Here is a 19028-nt window from a genome sequence, read left to right on the forward strand (position 1 = left end):
GGATTATTACAATTAAGAAGCTCTGGTGGCATAGTGCAGTGCCTAAGGCATTTGACTGCTAACCAGAAGATTGATGGTTCAAACCCACCAGCCACTCCACAGAAGGAAGAATGGACAATCTACTTCTGTAAAGATGTACTGCATTGGAAACACAAAGGTGGTTGCTGTGAGTAGGAATTGACTTAATGGCATTGAGTTTGGTTTTATTATTATTATTGAGGGACTGTGTATATAGTAGTATTTACCTTCATTGCCTTTCACTCTTGCATACCAGTGTCTTCCTTTGGTCATGTTGTACTGATTTCCTTCTTATTGTGTATTGCCTCTCCCTTCACCTAAGTTAATATATGTGTACTATTTAGCTAATGATTTTCCCTCCTATTGCCTCCCATCCCTGGTAAACATCAAAGAATGTTTCTTTCTGTATCTAAACCTTTTCTTAACCCTTTGTAACACTGACACATACAATATATGTCCTTTCGTGACTGATTTATTTCACTCAGCATAAAGACCTTCAAGTCCATCCATGTTGTGAAATGTTTTGCAGATTCACCATTATTCTTTAACATTGCATAATATTCCATTGTGTATATGTACCATAGTTTCTTTATCCATTCATCCATTGATGAGCACTTAGGTTGTTTCCATCCTATTGATGTTGTGATTAATGAGGTGATTAACATAGGTGTGCATATATGTATTTCTTCACACACCTTATTTCTCTAGGATGTATTTCTAGTAGTGGAGTTGCTGGATCATATGGTATCTCTATTTCTAACTTTTTGAAATGACATCATACCATTTCACACAGTGATTGTACCATTTTACAATCCAATTAACGTATATGAGACTTCCAATTATCTTACACCCTTACCAACATTTGTTGCTTTCTGTTTCTTTATCATTGCTCGTATTGCTGGGGTGAGATGATATCTCATTTTGTTTTGATTTGTATCTCTCTCTGGTGGCGTAGTGCCTAAGGCATTTGACTGCTAACCAGAAGACTGGTGGTTCAAACCCATCACCCACTCCTTGGAAGGAAGGTTGGGCAATCTACTTACACAGTGATACTGCCTCGAAAACCCAAGGAGGGGTCCCTATGAGTCAGATCCAGCTCCATGGCAGTGAGTTTGGTTTTTGTTTGTTTGTTTGTTTGTTTAAAGGGCTAATGATCATGAGCATTTCTTCATGGATTTGTTGACATCTGAATGTCTTCTTTGATCAAGTATCTGTTTATTTCCATTGCCCATTTCGTAATTGGATTGTTTGTTTTGTTGTTATTGTTGAGGTGTTGAAGTTTTCTATAAATTTTAGAGATTTGTCAGATGTGTTGTCACCAAAAATCTTTTCACATTCTGTAGGGTTTTTTTAATCTTTTGAAGAAGACTTTTGATGTACATTAGTGTTTAATTTTTAGGAAGTTGCACTCGTCTACTTTATATCTTACATTGTTCATGAATTTTCAGTTACGTTTGATAGTGTATTTTTGCTATAAATTAGGGCCCCTGAATTTGTCCCTATTCTTTCTTCATGATATTTATATCATTTTATATTTCATATTTAAGTCTTTGTCCACCTTGCATTAGATTTTGTATATGCTGTGAGATATAAATCTTGTTTCATTTTTCTGAAAAACGATATCCAGTTTTCCCAGCACGATTTGCTAAAGAAAGTGTTTCATCTCCATTTAATGGATTTTTGGAACTTTATCAAAGATAAACTGTCCATAGCTGGATGGATTTCTTTCTGGGACCTGAATTCTGTTCCATTGGTCTAAGTGTCTGTCATTGTACAAGTATCAGGCTATTTAGACTGTGGATGTGTAGAAGTTTCTGAGATTGGGACTTATGGACTCTCCTCTTTTGTTCTTCTTCAGTAGTGCTTTTCTTATCCAGGTCTCATTCCTTTCTATATAAAATTAGTTATTAATTTTTCCATCTCTTTAAATAATGTTGATGGAATATGGATCAGGATTGCATTATATCTATAGATTACTTTGGGTATTATTGACATTTTCATAATGTTAGGTCTCTATCCATGAGCATGGATTTGTAAGTTTCTCCCTCTCTTTTTTTTTTTTTCAATAGTGATTTGTAGTTTTTTTGTGGGCGTATAAGTCTTTTATACCTGTTGTTAGGTTTATTACTAAGTATTTTGTCTTTTTGGTAGCCATTGTTTTCCTGATTTCCTTTTCAGGGTTTTCTTTGTTAGTATAGAGTAATTCATTGGATATTTGTATGTTGATCTAATATCCTCTCACTTTGCTAAATCCTTCTATTAGTTCCAGTAGCTGTCATGAAGAATCTCTAGCATTTTCTATGCATAGGATCATATCATCTGCAGAGATAGTTTTACTTCTTCCTTACCAATTTTCATGACATTATTTCCCTCTCTTGCCTTATTTCTCTGGCTAGGATTTACAGTACAATATTGAACAAGAATGGTAATAAAGGGCATCCTTGTCTAGTTCCCATTCTCAGGGGGAATGCTTTCAGTATTTCTGTTAAGAATGATGTTGGTCATTGTTTTTTTGTGAATGCCATTAATTGTTATTGTTTGTTGTTAGGTGTTGTTGAGTTGTCTCTGACTCACAGTGACCTATGCACAGCAGAAGGAAACACTGCCCGGTCCTGCCAGCCTCACGATCCTTGCTATACCAGAGCCCATTGTTGCAGCCACTGTGTCAATCCACTTCGGTGAGGGCCTTCCCCTTTTTCATTGACCCCTCCACTTTATCAAGCATGATATGCTTCTCCAGGGAATGGATTTTTCTGACAACATGACCCAAATAGGTGAGATGAAGTCTGGCCATTCTCACTTACAGGGAGCGTTCTGGCTGCACTTCTTCCAGGACAGATTTGTTAGTCCTTTCAGCAGACCATGGTACTCTTAGCATTCTTCTCCAACACCACAATTCAAAAGCATCAACTCTTTGGTCTTCCTTATTTATTGTCCAACTCTCACATGCATAAGAGTCAATTGATTGGGTTAGGCCCACCTTAGCCTTCAAGGAGAAGTCTTTGCTCTTCAGCACTTGAAAGAGGTCTTTTGCAGCAGACTTTTCCAATGCAATATGTTGTCTGATGCCTTGACTGCAGCTTCCATTGGTGCTGATTGTAGAACCAAGTAATATGAAGTCATTGACAACTTCAATCTTTTCTCTATCCATCATGAAGCTGTTTATTGGACCAGTTGTGAGGAATTTTGTTTTCTTGACAATGAGGTGTAATCCATACTACAGACTGTAGTCTTTAATCTTCATCAGTAAGTGCTTCAAGTCATCCTCACTTTTAGCAAGCAAAGTTGTGTCATCTGAGTATCGCAGGTTGCTAATGAGTCTTCCTCCAATCTTGATGCCATGTTCTTCTTCATATAATCCAGCTTCTCAGATTATTTGTTCACCATACAGATTGAATAAGTGTGGGGAAAGGATACAACCTTGACGCACTCCCTTCTTGATTTGAAGCCATGCATTATCCCCCTGTTCTGTTTGAATGACAGCCTTCTGATCTATGCACAGGTTCCTCATGAGTACAATCAAGTGTTCTGGAATTCCCATTCTTCTCAATGTTACCATAATTTGTTATGATCCACACAATCAAATGTTTTTACATAGTAATAAAAAACCTAAGTGAACATCTTTCTGGTATTCTTTGCTTTCAGATAAGATCCATCTGATATCAGCAATGATATCATTTATTCCACATCCTCTTCTGAATCCAGCTTGCATTTCTGGAAGTTCTCTGTCAATATACTGCTATAACCGTTTTTGAATTATCTTCAGTAAGATTTTATTTGGGAGCTCTGGTAGCATAGTGGCTAAGGCACTTGACTGCTAACCAGAAGGCTGGTGGTTCAAACCCACCAGCCACTCCTCAGAAGGAAGATGGGGCAATCTACTTCCATAGTGATACTGCCTCGGAAACCCAAGTAGGGGTTGCTATGAGTCAGGTCCAACTCGACAGCACACAACAACAATAACAAGATTTTATTTGCATGTGATATTAATGATACTGTTAGAAAATTTCCACATTCTGTGGAATCACCTTTCTTTGGAATGGGTACAAAAATGGATCTCTTCCAGTCAGTTGCCCAGGTAGCTGTCTTCCAAATCTCTTAGCATAACCAAGTGAGTGACTCCAGTGCCTCCAGCCTAACCAAGTGAGTGCCTCCAGTTGACACATCTCAGTGGGTATTCCATCAATTCCTGGAAACTTTTTCCTCACCAATGCCTTCAATGCACCTTTGATTTCTTCCTTCAGTACCATTGGTTCTTGATGATATGCCACCTCCTAAAATGGATGAAGGTTGACCAGTTCTTTTTGGTACAGTGACTCTGTGTATTCCTTCCATCTTCTTTTGATGTTTCCTGCATCGTTCAATATTTTGTCCATAGAATCTTTCAATATTGCAACTCAAGGCTTAAAGTTTTTACTCAGTTATTTCAGCTTAAAGAATGCCAAGTGTGTTCTTCCTTTTTAGTTTTCTAAGTCCAGGTCTTTGCACATTTCATTATAATAATTGGCTTTGCCTTCTAGAGCTGCTCTTTGAAATCTTCTGTTCAGCTCTTTTATCTTGTCATTTCTTCCATTTGTTTTAGCTACTCTCCATTCGAGGGCAAGTTTCTGACATCCATTTTGGTCTTTACTTCCTTTCTTGTCTTTTAAATGACCTCTTGCTTTTTTCATGGATGATATTCTTGATGTCATCCCTCAATTCCTCTGGTTTTCACTTATTGGTATTCAATGCATCAAATCTATTCTTTAGATGGTCTCTAAATTCAAGAGGATATTATCAAGGTCATATTTTAGCTCTTGTAGACTTGTTTTAATTGTCTTCCACTTAAACTTGAACAGTTGCATATGAGCAACTGATGGTCTGTTCCACAGTCAGCTTCTGGCCTTGTTTTTGCTGAAGATATTGAACTTCTCCATCACATTTTGCCACAGATGTAGCCAATCTGATTCCTATGTATTCCATCTGGTGAAGTCCACATGGATAGCCATCATTTATGTTGTTGAAAAAAGGTATTTGAAATAAATAAGTCATGGGTCTCGAAAAATTCTATCATGTACCCTCCAGCATTATTTCTATCACCAAGGCCATATTTTCCAACTACCAGTAGTTCTTCTTTGTTTCCAAATATTGCATTCCAGACACAAGTGATAATCAACACATCTTGATTGCATGTTCAGTCAATTTCAGACTGTAAAAGTTGGTAGACATCTTCAGTTTCCTCATCTTTGGCTTTGGAGGTTGGTGCATAGATAATAGGAGTATTAACTGGTCTTCCTTGTAGGTGCATCACTGACAGAAGCGTACTTTAGGACAGATCTTGAAACAGTCCTTGTGATGATGAATGCCACACCATTCCTCTTTAATCTGTCATTCCCAACATAGTAGATCATATGGTTATTTGATTCAAAATGGCCAAAACCAGTCCATTTCAGCTTATTAATGCCTGGGATATTGATCTTTATGCATTCCATTTCATTTTTGACAACTTCCAATTTTCCTACAGTCATACTTCATACATTCCATGTTCCAATTATTAATGGATGTTTGCATCTGTTTCTACTCCGTTTTAAGTCATGCCCCATCAGCAATGGAGGTCCTGAAAGCTTTACTCCATCCATATCATTCAGGTCATCACTGCTCTGAGGAATCAGCTCTTCTCCAGTTATATTTGGAGTGCCTTCTGACCTGAGGTGCTCATCTTCTGACATTTTATCAGACATTGTTTCAGGGCTATTCCTAAAGTTTTCCAGTAATATATCAGACAATGTTTCATTGCTATTCATAAGGTTTTCACTGGCCAATTGTTTGAGAAATGGATGGCCTCTTCCTTCTTCCAAGTCTGTCCTAGTCTGGAAGCTCCACTGAAACTTGTACACCAGGGGTAACCTTGCTGGCATTTTGCAACACTGGTGGCATAACCTCCAGCCTTACAGCAATACACAAGCCACCGCAGTATGACAAAGTGACCGACAAGTTCATCTCCCTTAGTTGTTCCTCACCACTCTGTATCTGCTTCTCTAGGGGCTGGCCTTAAAATAAAGCTGCCCCAAGCTGCCATTAATTATATTGAAGAATTTCACTTTTATTGTTATTTTGCTGAGAGTTTGTATCAGGAATGGGTGTTGGATTTTATCAAATGCCTTTTCTGCATCAGTTGATATGATTTTGTCTCCTTTCCTTTTTTTTATTTATGTGGTGGATTATGTTGATTGCTTTTCTTTATCTTTTTATTTATTTATTTTTTTTTTGGATTCTGTTGGGTAGGATTTTTTTTTAGTGTAGTGTCTAGCACTTGACTGCTAATCAGAAGACTGGCGGTTCAAACCTGCCAGCCACTCCTCAGAAGGAAGATGGGGCAATCTGCTTCCATAGTGATACTGCCTCGGAAACCCAAGGAGGGGTCGCTATGAGTCGGAGCCGACTCGACGGCACATAACAACAACACAACAGCATATTCATGAGGGATATTGGTCTATAATTTTCTTTTTTAGTGGTGTCTTTGCCTAGCTTTGGTATCAGAGTTATGCTTGCTTCATAAAATGAATTATGAGTATCCCATTCTTTTCTATGAACTGGAATAATTTGAATAGAATTGGTTTCAGCTCCTCTCTGAATGTTTGGTAGAATTCTTCAGTGAAGCCATCTGGGCCGGGGCTTTTTTTCTGTTGGGAATTTTTTTATGACCTCTTCAATTTCTTCCTCTGTTATAGGTCTGTTCAAATTTTCTACCTCAGTCTGTGCTACTTTAGATAGGAAATGTGTTTCTAGAAATCTCTCCATTTCTTCTAGGTTTTCAAATTTGTTGGAGTACAGTTCTTCATAGTATTCTATTTTGATCCTTTTTATTTCAGGTGGTTTTGTCATAACATCACTCGTTTCATTTCTTATTTGTGCTATTTGCATGTTTTCTCTTTTTTCCTTTGTTGATTTGGCCAGTTGTTTGTCAATTTTATTAATCTTTTCAAAGAACCAACTTCTAGTCTTGTTGATTCTACTTTTTTCCTGTTTTCTTTTTCATGTATTTCTGCTTGAATTTAATTATTTCCTTTCTTCTGATCACTATAAGCTTATTTTGCTGCCCTTTTTTATTTGTTGGTGTTGTAGAGTTAAGCTGTTTATTCTATCCTCATTCTTCCTTTTTGATGTATGCTATTTGACTGCTAACCAGAAGGCTGGTAGTTCAAACCCACCAGCCACTCCTCGGAAGGAAGATGGGGCAATCTACTGCCATAGTGATACTGCCTCGGAAACCCAAGGAGGGGTCGCTATGAGTTGGGTCTGACCCGACGGCACATAACAACAACATAAAGTGTCTTCAGAGCACTGCTTTTTTGCTGTGTCCCAAAGGTTTTGGTATGTTGTGTTTTTATTCTCATTTGATTGTAATATATATATTTTTTTAATTTCTTCTATTACCCAGTGGTTTTTAAGCAGGGTGTCATTCAGTTTCCATGTTTTTTTTTTGTTTGTTTGTTTGTTTTTGTTTTTGCCTTTTTCTTCTTGCTTTGATTTCTAATTTTATAGTGTTGTGATGAGAAGATGCTTTGTGTTATTCTGATGTTTTTAAATTAACTAATGCTGGTCTATTCTGGAAGGAGCTCTGGTAGCATAGTGCCTAAGGCATTTGACTGATAATGAGAAGGCTGGTGGTTCAAATCCACCAGCCACTCCTCAGAAGGAAGATGGGGCAATCTACTTCCATAGTAATGTTGTTGTTGTTATGTGCCATGGAGTCGGCCCCAACTCATAGAGACCCCTCCTTGGGTTTCCAAGGCAGTATCACTACAGAAGTAGGATTGCCCAACCTTCCTTCCAAGGAGTGGTTGGTGGGTTTGAACCACCAGCCTTCTGGTTAGCAGTCAAGTCTGCCTAGGAAACCCAAGGAGGGGTCACTATGAGTCTAATGCAACTTGATGGTGATGGGTTTGTTTCTTCTTTGCAGGGGCGGGGGTTGTTCTATTCTGGAGAATGATTCATGTGACTTGGCAAAGAATGTGTGCCGCTGTGCTGTTATTGGGTAGTATGTTCTGTGTATGTTTAGGAGATAAAGTTGGTTGGTTACATTGTTTAGATATTCCATACCTGTGTCGAGGTTTTTGGGTTTTTTTTCCCCCTAGTTATTCTGTCCTTCATCAAATATGTTAAAGTCCCCTACTATTTTTGTGGACTTGCTTATTTCTTTTTTCAGTTCTGTTAAAGTGTATTTTATATATTTTGGAGCTTTTTCATTGGGTATATAGACATATTTTTACAGTTATGGTTATATATTTATGGTCATGTCCTCTTGTTGGATTGACCCTTCAATCATTATATAATGGAGGGACCTTGGCTGGGTTGGTATGTGGGCAGGGCAGGGATAGTGGCTGGCACCACTCACCTGGGTCAGTGGGCAGGAGGGTCAGGGTGAGTAGCCAGTGCCACACTGATGCAGCCTGCTGCCAGTTGGCAGGGTTATTGGGTAGAGGGAAGGGTGGTAGTCAGTACTGGGAGGGAATGAGTGAGGGCTCATGCTTTAGTCCTGGGTGGTTGGTATTGCAGGAAATGGGGGGGGGAGGGTTGTGCTGCTAATCACTGAGAGCATTGAAGGAGGGAGACACGCACCTCTGGGCACTCTTATGAGGGTGTCTGGGCTCTTCCTATTGGCTGCAGCCAGCAATCAGGATCTTATTTCACTCTGGGTTTGTCTACACAGTTACTGTATGTCCTGTTGGGAATTCTGTGAAGTTGCCTTCTTTACTCCTCACCCAGCATTGCTGCTGTCTTTGTCTAAAGATGGCCATACTGTGCTGGGCCAGCTAGCAGGGTCCCTCCACTCTGCCTCTTCTCATTCACAGTTTTTGGTCAGTTTTTTCTGCCAATCAGTCTTCAGTCTAGTTCTTTAACCTTTCATTTGCTGCTAAAGTTTCCAGAATTGTCTTCTGTATCTGTTTCACTTAATTTCTCTGGTCTTTGCTGTAGACAGCACCATATGGCATGCCTGACTAAACTGCTCTTTTGGCCAGAAGTCAAGAGCCTGAATTTTGTTAGGTTAATTTCCCTCTCTCTAGCACAGAAATGTCTTACCAGTAAGTCCAGAGTCATCAATATTTCTTCCTTACTAGGTCCAATCAACATAATGTCTTCAGTGAAATGGACCAGTGTGACATCTTGTGGAAGGAAAGGTGGTGAAGGTCCTTGTGGGCTAAATTATGACATAGGGCTGGACAGTTGATGTACCTTTGAGGTAAGACAGTGGAAATATATTGCTGGCCTAGCCAACTGAAGGCAAATTGCTTCTGGTGATTCTTCAAAAACAGAATTAATAAAAAGGCATTGGCCAGATCAATAGCTGCATACCAGATATCAAGGGATACATTAATTTGTTCATGTAATGAAACTATCTCTGTAATAACAGCTGCAACTGGAGTCACCCTCTTGTTAAGTTTATAATAATCCACTGTCATTCTCCAAGATCTTTTTTTTTTTCTTTTGCACAGGACAAATAGACAAACTGAATGGGGATGTGGTGGGAATCACCACCCCTACATCCTTCTACTCATTTATGGTAGCAGTAATCTGCAATTGCTCTAGGAATGAGATACTGCTTTTGGTTTACTATTTTCCTAGGTAGTGGCAGTTCAAATGACTTCCACTTGGCTTTTCCTACCATAATAGCCCATTCTCCACATCTTGGGAATCTAGTGTGGGGGTTCTCTCAGTTCCTGATTATGCCTATTCTGACTATGTGTTCTGGAACTTGGGAAATGGGTTTTGGGATCCAATGGACTCACTGTGAGACAGACCTGAATAAAGACTACATTAATAACCTGACCCCTATATGCCACACACTGTCACTGGTGGGCCATAGTGACATTTTGGGTTCCTTGAAATAAAGTAAATTCAGAGACAATGTCCAGTAATTTCCAAAAAGTTGGATTATTTCCTTTTTCCCAATGAACAATTACCCACATAAAAGACTGTAGATCCTCTTGGGTAAGTCTGGGAGAAATATTAACAGTATAAATTTTTGGCAGTGCAGTGGATCCTTCCTCAAGGGGATTTGGCCTCCCCTTCATTCAAAGAGTATGGGTCTGTAAACTGGCTCAAGTCTGGGAATTGACTGAGGGCCCATGACTCTGTATTCTGGTGATTCAAGTTACATTGCCTTTCACTTGACCTAAAATTCTTCTGCTTATACAGATCAAGTAAATATTTACTATTTCTCTCCTATTTTACACCTAGGGACACAATCCCTAAGTAGTCAATGCCATAATTCCATATGAGTCAGACTGTTCTGAGTATTGCTTTGAGTATACTGTCCATTACAGTAACCACATCCCTCTTATCTTTGTTGCTTAAGTGTCACCACTTGACCCCTCCATGAAGGGGTCCAATCAGCCCCCTTGTAGTTCCAAAAAAAACCAAAAACCATACCCACTACAACTGAGTAAATTCAGATTCCTAGCAACCCTATAGGTCACAGTAGAACTGCCCCATAGGATTTCCAAGGCTGTAAGTCTTTAATGAAGCAGGCTGTCACATCTTTTATTCATGGAGTGGGTAGTGAGTTTGAATTACCAACCCACCTTTCAGTTAGCAGCCTAGCACTTTAACCACTGCACAACCAGGGCTTCCTTCAATGTAGATAAGTGTCTTAATTCTGTTAAAAAAAAAAAAAATTTCCATCAGGTCAATTCCAACGCAAAGTGAACCTATAGCACAGAGTAGAACTGCCCTGTAGAATTTCCAAGGCTGTAAATCTTTATAGAAACATATTACCTCATCCTTCTCCCATGGAGCAGCTGGTGGATTAGAACCACCAAACTTTTGGTTAGCAACTGAATCTTTTAATCACTGCACCACCAGAAACCAAACCAATCTCATTGCCATCAAGTCAATTCTGACTCATAGCAACCCCCACTGGGTTTCCAAGGCTGTCAGTCTTTACAGAAGCAGACCACCTCATCTTTCTTCTGCAGAGTGGTTGGTGGATTCCAACCACCAACCTTTTGGTTAATAGCCATATGCCTTAACCACTATACCACCAGAGCTCCTTTTAATTCAATTAAAAAAAAAAAAAAAACTTTATTCCTTGCACCATTATACACACCCTTAATAGCCATTCCCACACATATTTCCCAGGTTTCTGTTTGTACATATTGGAAAAATCAAGGAGTTATTTTGGAGTACTTCCTCCTGATTCTTACTTTATACTTCACCTCTCAGAGCTTACTAGGGCTTAAGACTAGTTATAGGTCTGGAAGCAAAAATGAGTAGTGGAGATGGATGGTAGGAATATTCTGCTTCAGGCCAGGCCCCAGCCAATGCCCTAATTGCTGCTGCATATCATATTTCAAACACAGACTCTTCAGGAACAGCTAGATTAATCTCATCAAATGGGGGTGGAAGGGATAATGGGCTTCATTGAGGATGGTTTAGCAGACAAAAACTAAAAAAGAACCAAACTCATTGCCGTCAAGTTGGATCCAACTCACAGTGACCCCTCTTTGGGTTTCCAAGGCAGTATCACTACAGAAGTAGATTGTCCAACCTTCCTTCCAAGGAATGGTTGATGGATTTAAAGCTCCAGCCTCCTGGTTAGCAGTCAAGTGCCTTAGGCACTACACCACCAGAGCTCAGATTGGATTAAGAGGACTGGTTCTGTTGGCAGAAGTGATTCAACAGAATTAAGAGGCTCATCATTCCCAGCTTCCTGATTACCTGCCCACACATCTCCATCCCATGTTTCAGGATCCCATTTCTTTCCAATCAATGCCTTCACTTTAACTCATACACCACTCAAGTTTGGGAATTCAATTGGTGTTGTAACTCAGCCATACTTATGATAAACTTTGGGTCTGGTTTTCAGCAATAGTTGCTTATTGCTACAATAAATAAGGCTTTCTTTCAGGTCACAAGTGGCAAATTTCAGGTCTTGTGTGTGGCTCTTGAGCTATGATTCTGAAGCTTTGAGTTTATCTCTTTCTTTCACCAATTTGTCTAACAAAAGTAGGACCAATCACTCAGCTTCCTTATACTTCTCATTCTGACAAAATTGTAGAAAAATACCAAATATGAACTCATCTAGAGCTTTGTCTCTCAAAAATATTTGATCCATGTGTGATAATATTTTGCATATTTGTATTGCCACCTTACAACATGGATTAGCAGTGCCTGGAGGCAGAGTCAGTAGAGCCTTTAAGACTAGCCAGACTGGTGAACCAATTCAAAAAACTCATCCTTATTATTTCATTGGGAGGTTGTACCAAATATCTTACTTAGGCTGGGTTCTTTAAAGGAGAAAAATAGTGAAACTTATGTATCAAAAATATGTATGTTGCTGTTAGGTGCCATCAAGTCTGTTCCAATTCACAGTGACTCCGTGTACAACAGAACAAAACACTGCCTCATCCTGTGCCATCTGCACAATCATTTTAACCCATCATTGCAGCCACTGTGTCAATCCATCCCATTGAGGGTCTTCCTCTTCTTCACTGACCCTCTACTTTACCAAGCATAATGTCTATCTCCGGGCAGTCCTTCCTGATAACATGTCCAAAGTACATGAGCTGAAGTCTTTCCTGTCCTTCTAAAGAATATTCCGTCTATACTTCTTCCAAGATAGATTTATTTTATCTCCTTGCAGTCTATTGTATATTCAGTATTGTCCACCAGCACCATAATTCAAAGGAACCAATTCTTCTTCAGTCTTCCTTATTCACTGTCCAGCTTTCTCATGCATATGAGGTGATTGAAACTACCATGGCTTGGGTCAGGCCACCGTAGTTCTCAAAGTGACATATTTGCTTTTTAACACTTTAAAGAGGTCTTTTGCATCAGATTTGCCCAGTGCAATGTATAAATGTATATAGAGAGATTTAATTCAAGGAAATGGGTAATGCAATTTTGAAGGCTGGCAAGTCCCAAGTCTGTGGGTCAGGCATCAGGCTGGAGGCTTCTCCTGATTCATGTGTTGGCAGGGGCTGATGAACTCAAAATTGACAGGTTGTATGGCAGGCTGCTAGCTCAAAGGGCTATGGGAGCTGGTGAATCCTGAAATCTTCAGGTCAGGCCATAGTCTACTGGTTCACATCTCAAGAATTGAAGGTCAGATGATGAGTCGGATGCAGGATCTGGAGTGAGAATGAGTTTTGTAGGAATATCCATTTACAAGCATACTTCATTTTATTAGGCTTCACTTTATTGAGATTTGCAGACAGTGCCTTTTTTTACAAACTGAAGGTTTGTGGCAATCCTGCATCAGGCAAGTTTATCGGCACCCTTTTTCCAACAGCATGTGCTCACTTCATGCCTCTGTGTCAAATTTTGCTTCATAATATTTCAAATTTTTCATACTTAATAGACTATGATATAAATGCAACTAGATTTACTACAGTGTAAATATAACTTTTATATGCACTGAGAAACCAAAAAAAATTTTAAATAACTCATTTTATTTAAATATTCACACATTTGTGGTGGTCTGGGACAAAACCCACAATATATTCAAGGTATGCCTGTATATACTGGAGGGAGGCTACACCCTCAAGGAAATACCCCTTTTAACTTATTGCCTGCTCATATCAGACCTTATTTTGGAAGTGATTATATTCTATCAGATCTCATCATGAAGGTAATTACACTATTTTACTTTATGGAAGCGCAGCCAGTTCAATGTCTGCCAAAACCCTGAGAATCATAGTCTAGCCAAGTTGACACATAGCATTAACCATCACACCCCCTCAGACAGTGTCACGCAGTGCAGTCCACACCCCCTGTACACCCCTAGTGATGTCACTGCCCCAAGAGCAGTGAAGAAGCTGATGGTGTTCATGTAGGAAAGGGGAATTGGGACAAATACCATGAAACTTCCAAGCTGCGAGGTTTTGAACTGCTCTAACACAAACTGTCTCCCAGCCAGGTGGATATACTTGGTATGATGAACACATCATGACCACACCTACCTCTATAGCTTTGGTTATGCTATGACTTCCCTTCCAGAATTGCCTTCTATATTTTCATTCATTCAATTGAACACTTTTGAATGGAACAAATATTTATCTAATAATTTATGGTTCAGTACTGTACTAGGTATTGGGGATCTAGGGAGATGAACATGATATTATCAAGATCTTCAAGGAGCTTATTCTTCAGTAAAGGAGATGGGACAGATGTCCAAGTAATTCTAATAGCAAATATCTACAGACAGTGGATGAGTGCCTGATAGAGTGGCTAGGAGAGTATGAAGAAAGGAGAGATCCCTTAATGCTGAAGGAACTGAGGAAGGCTTCATATAGACTATGGGGTTTGATGGCAGCCTTGACAGAAGGTTTTAAGAAAATAAGAATGGCATATGATGATGCAAGGATAAGGACTGAATGGACCTGCAGATCATGCTACATTTGACAGAGGATGTGAAGGGACAGTAAAAAGGAAGCCAAGTAACATTATTTACTATGGCAAAGTATATATGCTTTTACAAAATTTTTACCATCACCCTAAGTAGATTTGATTATTCTGATTTTATAGAGGGGAAAACAAAGCTTCAATGAGTTTGGCATGCTTAGGGTCACAACAGCTTGTGAGTGGCAAATCCAGGACTTACAGTCAAGTCTGCCCAACTCCAAAGCCTGTCCACTTTCTCTATACCAAACTGTCTTCCTGGATCTAAGACCAGAAAAAGTCGATTGTGGCCATGTCCTAGAAAGCCTTACTTAATACCTAAATTAAAGAACTTAGATTTTTCTTTCTTCTTAACCTAGTGAAAAACATCCAATTCTGGCTCAGCTGTTACCTTTCCTACTAGGCCTGCCTGTCCTGAATGTTCCAACCCTTCTGACATTCCTGTTTCCTGTTGATGGGTTCCCTGGCCTTACTTTAGTGGGTCATATGAATCCATCATGAATCCCCAATAACGTGTAATTTCCTAAGGGAGAGGAATTGATCTTGCCCTTCTTCCTTACCCTGAATAGGTAATTATGAAACCAATTTTCTCTTTTTGGACAGGTTGCAGAGATCAGCAATAGCTGCCTTCCTCCAGCCTGTTCTACCTGCACTCATGATAGATGGGGCGTTACCTATTTGCCATGGACCACCCACAAGGAGGCTACAAGGAACATGCCAGCTCTGCTGAGAACACCCCACTCACCAGCCAGAGGAAGCATTGGCCACACTTGGTAGTGCCTAAACCATGTTTTTGTATGGTTTCATTTGTTTTGTTTGTTTGTTCTTGATAGAGCCTGGCACTTTGAATTCAGACTTCTAGCTTCCAAAGCTGTAAGAGAATAAACTCCTGTTTGTTCAAGCCATCCCATTTGTGGTATATATTCCTGTCAGAGTGGCACTAGGTTACCAAAACTGAAGGATATTGTATAATGATTAAGGGGCAACCAAACAAGAGGACATAACCATAATAAGTATTTACAAACACAGCAAAAGAGCCCCAAAATACATAAATCAAACTACAACAGAACTGAAAAGAAAATTAGATAACTCCACAATGATAGTAGAAGACTTTAATACACCACTTTCAATGAAGGACAAAACAATTAGAAAGAAGCTCAACAAAGACATTGCAGAACTAAACATGATCAAGTAACTTGAACTCATAGACATCTACAGAACACTGCACCTCCACAACAACACAAAATACATTCTTTTTTATTGCACATGGAACATTTCCCAGAATAGACCATATATCAGGCCACACAGCAAGCCTTAATAAACTTAAAAACATGGAAATTCCACAAAGCATCTTCTAAGATCACAACACTATAAAATTAGAAATCAACAAGAGGAAAATCAAAGAAAAAAATCAAAATACATGGAAACTGAATACCAGCCTGCTTTAAAAATACTAGGTACTGGAAGAAATTTAAAAAAAAAAATTCTTTGAATCAAACAAGAAGGAAAATATAACATACCAAAATCTTTGGGACACAGCAAAAACAGTGCTCAGAGGCCAATTTATTACAATAAAGGTGCACATCAAAAAAAAAGAAGAAAGAACCAAAATCAACACTTTAACTCACTATCTTAAATAATTGGAAGAAGAACAGCAATATATGGCTACAGTTACCAAGAGAAGAAAATAAATAAATAAAGATTCAGTAAGAAATAAATGAAACAGAAAAACAATAGAAAAAATCAACAAGGTGAGAAGTCAGTTCTTTGAAACAATTAATAAAATCAACATAGCACTGGCAAATCTAACAAAGGAAAAGAAGGCAAAGATGCAAATAACAAAAAAGAGAAATGAAGTGGGCAATATTGCAATAGAACTAATGAAAATTAAACAGATAAGAACAGGATGCTATGAAGAACTGTACTCCAACAAATTTGAAAACTAGAAGAAATAGAAATTTTTCTAAAAACATACTACCTACTTAAACTAACATAGACTGAGGTAGAAAACTTAAGCATATCTATAACAAAAGAAGAAATTGAACTCTCCCTAAAAAACGTTCCAGCCCCAGACAGCTTCACTGATGAGTTCTACCAAACATTCAAAGAGCTGACACCAATTATACTCAAACTATTCCAGGAAAAGAGGGAATTGTCACAAATTCATTTTGGAAGCAAGCATGATCCTAACACCAAAACCAGGCAAAGGCATCACTAGGAAAAAAAATTATAGACCAATGTCCCTCATGTACATAGATGCAAAAATTCTCAACAAAATCCTAGCCAATAGACACCAGCAACAACAGCACTATAATAATAATAATACATCATGACCAAGTGAGATTCTTACTAAGTATGAAAGGATGATATATTAGAAAAACAATCAATGTAATCCACCACAAAAATAAAACAAAGGAAAAGTATCACATGATCATATTAACTGCTGCAGAAAAGTCATTTGACAAAATCCAACAGCCATTCCTGATAAAAGCACTCAACAAAAAGGGAACTTCCTCAACATAATTAAGGGCATTTACAAAAAAATGATGGCCAACATTATTCTCCACAGAGAGAGACTGAAAGCATGCCCCTTACAAGTGGGCATGAGTTAAAGGTGCCCTTTATCACAACTCTTTTTTTTTTTTTTTTTTTGCCATTTTTTTATTGTGATTTGGTTGCAAACTTACAAAGCAGATTCATTTTACTCTCAACAGTTCATGCACATTTAGTTTCACAGCCCTGATTACAGTCCTCAACCATAAAAACTCTTCTCCCTGTCCCTGTCCCTGCCCTGTGCCCTCCTTATCTACACATTCCAGTCTGCCCAGCTTTTCTTCTATGTAAATGCCGCCCTTCTGATGTCTTATGGTTAATTGATCAAGGGGATGCATTTCCCTAGGGTAGAGAGGTGCATCTTCCTGAGTCAGGTGTTCTGCTTATAGGTCTTTTTATTGTTTGAGTGAGATCTAATCCACAGAAGTGAGTCCAGTTCCAGGCCCAAAAGATAACCTGGGGCCATAGTCTCGAGGGTTCCATCAGTCTCTATCCAACCAGTAATTCTGGTCATTTTTGCCTTTATCATAACTCTTATTCAATATTGTACTAGAAGCCTTAGCCAGAGCAATAAGATAAGAAAGGAAAATAAAAGGCATCCAAATTGGCAAAAAAAAGTAAAACTATCTCTATTTGCAGATGATATGATCCTATACATAAAAAATACCACAGACTCAGCAAAAAAATTACTGAAACGAATTGAAAGATTCAACAAAGTAGTAGGGTGCAAGATCTACATAAAAAAAATCAGATTCCTTTACACTAACAAAGAAACTTTGAAAAGGAATTCAGGAAAACAATAGTGTTTATAATAGCCACCCGAAAGATAAAATATTTAGGAATAAATCTAATGAGAGATACAAAAGACCTATACAAAGAAAATTACAAAACACTACTAAAAGAAAATTAAAGATACCTACATAAATGAAGAATGCATCATGCTCATGAACATTGCTATTGTTAGGTGCCATGGAGTCAGTTCTGACTCACAGCCACCCTATGCACAACAGATGGAAAAACTTCCTGGTCTTGCATCATCCTCACAATCATTGCTAGATTTCAGCCCAACACTGCAGTCACTATGTCAGTCTATCTCACTGAAGGTCGTATTCTTTTTGCTGACCCTCTACTTTGCCAATCATGATAACCTTCTTAGGGACTTGTCCCTTCTAGCAGCATGACTAAAGTACATGAGGTGAAGTTTGGCCATTCTCACCTCTCAGGAGAATTCCAGCTGTATTTCTTGCAAAAAGAATTTGTTCAATCTTCTGCAAGTCCATGGCATTTTCAATGTTCTTGACCAAACCACAATTCAAATGTATCAATTCTTCTTCAGTCTTCCCTATTCATTGTCTAGTTTCTCATGTTGGCTATTGAAAATACTTAGGTTTGGGTCAGGCATACTTTAATCTTCAAAGTGACATCTGTACTCTTTAACACTTTAAAGAGGTCTTTTGCAGAGAATTTGTCCAATGCAATCCATTCTTTGATTTCTTGAGTGCTGTTTCAATGGCACTGACTGTGGATCCAAGTAAAATGAAATCCATGACAATGTCAATCTTTTCTACATTTGTCATAATGTTGCTTATTGGTCCACTTGTGAGGATTTCTGTTTTCCTTATGTGGAGGTGTAATCCATACTGAAGGCTGTACTCTTTGATCTTCATCCATAAATACTTAAAGTCCTCTTAGCTTTCAGCATGCAAAGTTATGTCACCTACGTATTGCAGGTTGTTAAAGAATCTTTCTCCCATCCTGATGCTGTGTACTTCTTCATGTAGTCCAGCTTCTCAGATTATTTGCTCAGCATACAGATTGAATAAGTATGGTGAAAGAATATATCCCTGACACATACTTTTCCTGATTTTAAGCCATGCAATATCCCCTTGTTTCATTCAAATGACTGCCTCTTGATCTATGTGTCAGTTCCTCCTGAGCACAATTAAGTGTTCTGGAATTCCTATTCTTTGCAATGTCATCCATAATTTGTTATGATCCACACAGTCTAATGCTTTTGCATAGTCAGTAAAATATGGTTAAATATCTTTTTGGTATTCTTTGCTTTCAGCCAAGAG

Source organism: Orycteropus afer, unplaced genomic scaffold, assembly GCF_000298275.1.
Source record: "Orycteropus afer afer isolate SDZICR_OR568_19922 unplaced genomic scaffold, OryAfe1.0 scaffold00342, whole genome shotgun sequence".
Classification (NCBI taxonomy): domain Eukaryota; kingdom Metazoa; phylum Chordata; class Mammalia; order Tubulidentata; family Orycteropodidae; genus Orycteropus; species Orycteropus afer.